The following is a 6,607-nucleotide window of genomic DNA, read 5'->3' as shown; positions in this document are numbered from 1 at the left end:
TGACGCTGAGCTCTCTCATATCACCGTCTGTGAGTAGTGCTTTCTACCATCCCCAGTTAACTAGGAGGCTCCATTGAATGAGACTCCTGGAAAGACTGACTCAGCCTGGAACATCAGATTTCAATTTCACCAAGGAAATACTGGAAGGAAATGAACCAAGAGGGAGAGAACAAATCGAATGCAAACACTAATCCAGTGTCTATCCTGCCAATACTCCCTCCCCCCCTTGTTCCATGGTAGCTTTGGGGGAGAGTCCTCTGTCCCCAGGCAGGCCCCCAGATGCACTCTATACACAGAAACATTGTGCTGATGTTGCTTTTAATGTGTCTGTTCCCCCGAAGTGACCCCAGTGACTGTTATGTGTTGGCAGGTTTCTGAGGTGGAGTGGAGGTGGGGTCCCGGAGTTCACACCTCACAGGCGTGAGGAGCTCACAAACCCCATCTAGTTCTGAAAACCTCAGGTTCACCTTGAGACTATGGCGAAGGCTCAGGCTCCCTCTTCCAACCTTTCCTCTGCATCCCACCCAGTGAACAGCACTTGCCAGAGAAGGAGGCCATTCCCTCCTGGCGTGACGGAGAGATCATGGTTACGGCAGGGAACTCAATATGCGTGGGTGGGGTCTGTCATCCTGCCACTCAATCTCTGTGTGACCTTGGCCAAATAACATCTCCCCGTGCCTCAATTTACCTATCTGTTTAATGGGAAATGGTCATAGTGACTTTCCTTTGTGAGGTGTTTTCAACATTCTTCAATGAAAGGTGCTGCACAGTATGATGAGAGTTATTGGGGAGAATTCTTTGATCACTTAGTAACAGCACCATGTGCCTGCAGAAAGTGCTTATGTCTCCCCTAACGCATCTTTCTATAGATCTGTCTGTTTACTATCTACCCATCACTCTTGGGACTTTACAGGGTATCAGACCTTATGGAGTTTTAAGCATTATCACTTGTTTTCCTACCAATCAACTATAATTTTAAAATATACACAAATGCACAGAGCAGCAGACTCAGCACAGAGCCCCAGAGTTCTCATCTTCCTCTGGGAAGGTCCCTTAATTACTATTTACTCCCAAAGCTGGATAAAGAGCAAAGAACCCCAGACAGGCTTGTCTCCAGCCTGTTTACATTCAGATACTCATTTATCTGCTAGAGGCTGAGAGACCCACCCTGGGATTGTACAGAGCTATATTAGAAATGGTGCACGTCTCTGTGTCAGCTTTCAGTGTGGGATGCTGCTGCAGATGCTGGGGTGAGAGACGTGTGGGCTACCTGAGGGGGATTCCCGGGGAAGACACTTCTGTTTAAGGATTCACAGGTACCCACTTCTTGCTGAAGAGCTCACCTGCTCGACAAACCCAGTGCAACATGGATGTGATGGGACAGAGAATAGGTCTGTGGTCCTTTCCGCTCTGCACAGCCATTAAACATCCAAGGGCCCTTGCCACAGTGGATGAGTTTGCTTAAGTATCATGGGTTAAAATGTCCCTCTTTGCTGTGCCCTCCTGGGCTGATGGCCTCCAGCCCCAAATTTGCTTTATTTCAGTGCCACAGTAGATTCTTCAGGATGAAAGGGTTAGTAGATGTAGAATGCAAGGCCAAATTCTGAGGCCAGTTTACTCAAGCCCCACTGAGGCAAAACTCCCCTTGGAGTAAGAACTGAGAAAGGACTTCAGGAGCCAGCTGTGTTTTAATGCAGAGACACTGTCACCTCCTTCTCTTGCATTTCAGGGCTCCGGTTGTTAAAGGGGGAGCGGGGGCTGTTCCCTAACTTTTATCTCCATGGAGGTGCTTGGGCTCCTCACTGGAACAATTCTAAGAATGTTTCAGCATGAGCAACACATCTTTTCTCCTAGCGTCATTTGAGAAGTCGGCTCAAACGTTATGCCGGAAACTCAAAAAACAATTTAGCCAGAAGCAGACACCCGGCATGTGAAATTTCAGTCCAATTGCTTAAAGTTTGGCAAATTTATAAGCAACTGAAAATGATAGAATCCTAGAGACACGGGGAGAAGGAACCGCAAGGGTCAGCTAATCTGACCCTGCCAAGATGCAGGATTTGTTGTGTTTAAGCCATCCAAGACAGATGACTATCCAGCCTCCTTTAAAACCTGCAGTTAAGCAGCCTCCATGATTTCCCGAGGCGTCTGTTCCATTGTCCTCCTATTCCTACATTTAGGCAGTTTATGCTGAGATTTAATCTAAATCTGCTATGCTGTAATTTGAACCCAATGCCTCTTGTCCTGCCCCCTGTGGCAAGAGTGAACAATGTTTCTCCATCTTCTTTATTTCAGAGTGGTAACTGTGTTAGTCTGTATTAGCAAAAACAATGAGGAGTCCTTGTGGCACCTTAGAGACTAATATATTTATTTTAGCATAAGCTTTCATGGACTAAAACCCATTTCATCAGATGCATGGAGTGAAAAATACAGTAAGCAGAATATATATTCTAATACATGAAAAGATGGGAGTTCCCTTACCAAGTGGGGAGTCAGTTCTGACAAGCCAATTTAATTAAGGTGGATGTGACCTATTCTCAACAGTTGACAAGAAGGGGTGAATACCAAATGAGGGAAAATTACTTTTGTAGTGCTAACGAGGCCAATGCAATCAAAGTGGCCCATTTCCAACAGTTGACAAGATGGTGTGAGTATCGGCAGAGGGAAAATTACTTTTGGTGGTGACCCATCCACTCCCAGTCTTTATTCAGGCCTAATTTGATGGTGTCCAGTTTGCAAATTAATTCCAGTTCTGCAGATAGTTGTTGGAGTCTTTTAATTTTGTTGTTGTTGAAGAACTGACAGTTTTAAGTCTATCATTGAGTGTCCAGAGAGATTGAAGTGCTCTACTACTGGTTTTTGAATGTTACAATTCTTGATGTCTGATTTGTGTCCATTTATTCTTTTGCGTAGAGACTGTCCGGTTTGGACAGTCCAGTGGACAAAATCAGCAACAACAAAATTAAAACAGACTCCAACAACTATCTGCAGAACTGGAATTAATTTGCAAACTAGACACCATCAAATTAGGCCTGAATAATGACTGGGAGTGGATGGCAGAGGGGCATTGCTGGCACATGATGGCATATATCAAATTGGTAGATGTGCAGGTGAATGAGCCCCTAATGGTTTGGCTGATGTGGTTAAGTCCTATGATGATGTCCCTTGAATAGATATGCGGACAGAGTTGGAAATGGGGTTTGTTGCAGGGATTGGTTCCTGGGTTAGTGTTTTTGTTGTGTAGTTGCTGGTGAGTATTTGCTTCTGATTGGGAGGCTGTCTGTAAGTAAGGACTGGCCTGTCTCCCAACGTCTGTGAGAGTGAGGGATTGTCCTTCAGGAGAGGTTATAGATCCCTGATGATGCGCTGGAGAGGTTTTAGTTGGGGGCTGTAGGTGACAGCTAGTGGCGTTGTGTTACTCTCTTTGTTGGGGCAGCAAAGAGTCTTGTGGCACCTTATAGACTTAACAGATGTTTTGGAGCGCTTGGTAATGATCCTGTAGGTGTTTGTCTCTGTCTGAAGGATTGGAGCAAATGCAGTTGTATCTTAGAGCTTGGCTGTAGACAATGGAACGTGTGGTGTGTCCTGGATGGAAGCTGGAGGCATGCAGGTAAGTATAGCGGTCAGTAGGTTTCCAGTATAGGGTGGTGTTTATGTGACCATCGCTTATTTGCACTGTAGTGTCCAGGAAGTGGATCTCTTCTGTGGACTGGTCCAGGCTGAAGTTGATGGTGGGGTGCAAATTGTTGAAATCCTGGAAGACTGCTGCCATGTCCCCCTCAGTCTCCTCTTTCCCAAACTAAACATACAGAGTTCCTTCAGCCTTTGCTCATATGGCTTGAATTCTCTCCCTTTCATCATTTTTGTTGCTTGCCTCTGGTCATTTCCAGTTTCTCTATGTCCTTCCTATACACTGGTGACCAAATTAGACCCAGTTCTCCGGCTGAGGCCGAACCAGCACCCAGTGCAGTGGCACTATCACCTCCTTTGACTTGCATGTGATGCCTCGGCTAATGCATCCAAAAATTACATTTGCTTATTTTTTGCAACAGCAAAAAAATCTACACCCCTGAGAGATGTAGTTATATCAACCTAACCGCGATATAGTTGGCATGAGGTCAACAGAAGAATTTTACAATCCACTTAGCTACCACCTCTTGGGGAGGTGGATTACCTGTGTGGATGCAAAAAAACCCTGCCATAGGTGTAAGAGATAAGGAAGAACCACTATAGCATTTTAAGTGTAGACAAGTCCTCAAGCAGATCTTCCAGAAAAAACATCCAATTTTGATCTACAAACATGCAGAGTTGGAGAATCCAACAATTCCCTTTGCAGCTTGTTCCAAATATTAATCACTTCAATGCTAAAAATTTGGCCTTTACTTCCAGCTGGTATTTTTCTGGCTTTATTTTCCAGCCATTGGGCCTTGCTCTGCATTTCTCTGCTAGATTACAGAGCCAGTTATTTGTGTTTGTGTGTGTTTATATATTGCTTCCCCTGCCTCCAATGCCTGCCTTCACTTTGCCACTGAACAGAAGCTTTAGCCAAAGTTGTTCACAATCTTGACTGAGGAATTGTGGCTTCCAAGCTGTCTAATAAACTCTTCGTAAAGAACACCCAATTCTCATTCACATTTTTCTCTCAAAATTTTTCCTCCCAATCAGTTTTATTGATAATTTGCTTCACCTGAGGAGAATTAGCCCTTTTGAAACACAAAGTGTCCAAAGATGTTACTGGTAGAGAACTGTTCTCTGTTTCTCCATTTGAATGTAATCAGCTCCATTCTATATTTTCCTCTCCTCTATCATAAGCCCCCTTCTTTGTCTCGTCACTAAACTAAACAGTCCCAGACTTTTCAGTCCACAGATGGCAGCCTCCCCCATTCTCATAGCCTGTCTCAGAAATCCCCTTTCCATCAGCTATATCCTTTATAGAGACTGGGTGACCAGATCCAGAGCAGGTTTCCTCCATCCCATTCCTTAGGCATCCCATCATTTTCTTTGTTTTGGCCACTACTATGAGTGAAGCCAAGGTCTTTCTTCTGAGGTGTCTTCTAGTTGGGATGTTTCTCTCTGGTACGTGTTTTGTCAAAACTTTGTTTTTTTTCCACTCAGATTTTGAGCAACTGGATGAATGGGGAACTCCCTTGAGCATGGACTCTCTAGCCTGGGTTTCATTGCATTAAGGAACAATGATGGATAACTAGTATTCGCACTCTTGTTTCCTGCTGGTGCCTATTCAGGTTTCCCATATAGGCAGGGGGCACCATAAAATATGGAATTGGCATTGGTAAGGACATGTGTTCACAATTAATTTACCTGAATAATGAAAATGTCATTTTTCAGTGTGTGAAGAGCAACCAATCTGCTTCATCCATTAGAAAAGCCTCCAGTGGTACATTTAATGTCTCAAATTAACATTGTCTCTCCATACAGGCATTTGTACAGCGACCATCATCCTAGACCAGGGGTGGGCAAACTACGGCCCGCGGGCCACATCCGGCCCACGGGACTGTCCTGCCCGGCCCCCGAGCTCCTGACCCAGGAGGCTCACCCTTGGCCCCTCCCTTGCCATCCCCCATCCCCCGCAGCCTCAGCTCGCTCGGCCGCTGGCGCAATGCTCTGGGCGGCGGGGCTGCGAGCTCCTGGGGCAGCGAGCTGCGGAGCCCGGCCTGACCCAATCTCTGTGCTGCACGGTGGCGGCGGCTGCGTGGCTGTAGCGCCACCAGCCAGCAGTGCTCCAGGCAGTGTGGTAAGGTGGCAGGGGACAGGGGGGGTTGGATAGAGGGCAGAGGAGTTCGGGGTGGTGGTCAGAGGGCGGGGGTGTGGATAGGGCAGAGGTGGGCAAATTACGGACCGCGAGCCACATCTGGCCTGCGGGGCCATCCTGCCCAGCCCCTGAGCTCCCAGCTGGCCCCGGCCCCTCCCCGGCTGTCCTTCCTCCCCCACAGCCTCAGCTTGCTGTGCTGGCAGCGCGGCATCCTGGCTGGCTCCGGGGCTGGGCGGCGCGGTGCAGGGGCAGATTTACAAGTGAACACAGGGTGCCCTGGCAAAGGCCCCCCAACAACAGGGGGACCCAGGGCCGGGCACTTGGGCAGCTCAACACTGGCTGCACTGAAATCATATGCAGGCGGGCGGTGCAGATGGCGGGAGCGCAGGGAATGCAGGCGGAGGACTCAGGGGGAGCACTGGGAGGCCACGCAGCCGGCCAGAGAGAAGCGGCCCTTTGAAGGGGAAACCGCCGCTTCTCTCTGGCTGTGCGGCTGCCCCTGCTCCTCTTGAGTCCTCCGCCCATGTTTGCGGGGCCACATTCCAAAAGGGGCTGGGGGGGGAAGATGGATAAGGGGTAGGGTCCTGGAAGGGGGCGGTCAGGGGCAGGGGGTCCTGGAAGGGGGTGGTCAGGGGGTGGGGGGGTGGATGGAGGGGGGTTGGTTGGGGACAAGGAGCAGAGGGGTTGGATGAGTTTGGAGGTTCTTAGGGGGGGCAGTCAGGGGGCAGGAAGTGGGAGGGGGTGGATAAGGGGTGGGGGGGGCGGGCTGTTTGGGAGGGGTCACAGTCTTCCCTACCTGGCCCTCCATACTGTTTTGCAACCCCAATGTGGCCCTTGGGC

This window comes from Mauremys reevesii, linkage group 8 (genome assembly GCF_016161935.1).
Source record: "Mauremys reevesii isolate NIE-2019 linkage group 8, ASM1616193v1, whole genome shotgun sequence".
Taxonomy (NCBI): Eukaryota; Metazoa; Chordata; order Testudines; family Geoemydidae; genus Mauremys; species Mauremys reevesii.
This window is presented reverse-complemented; position numbering follows the sequence as displayed.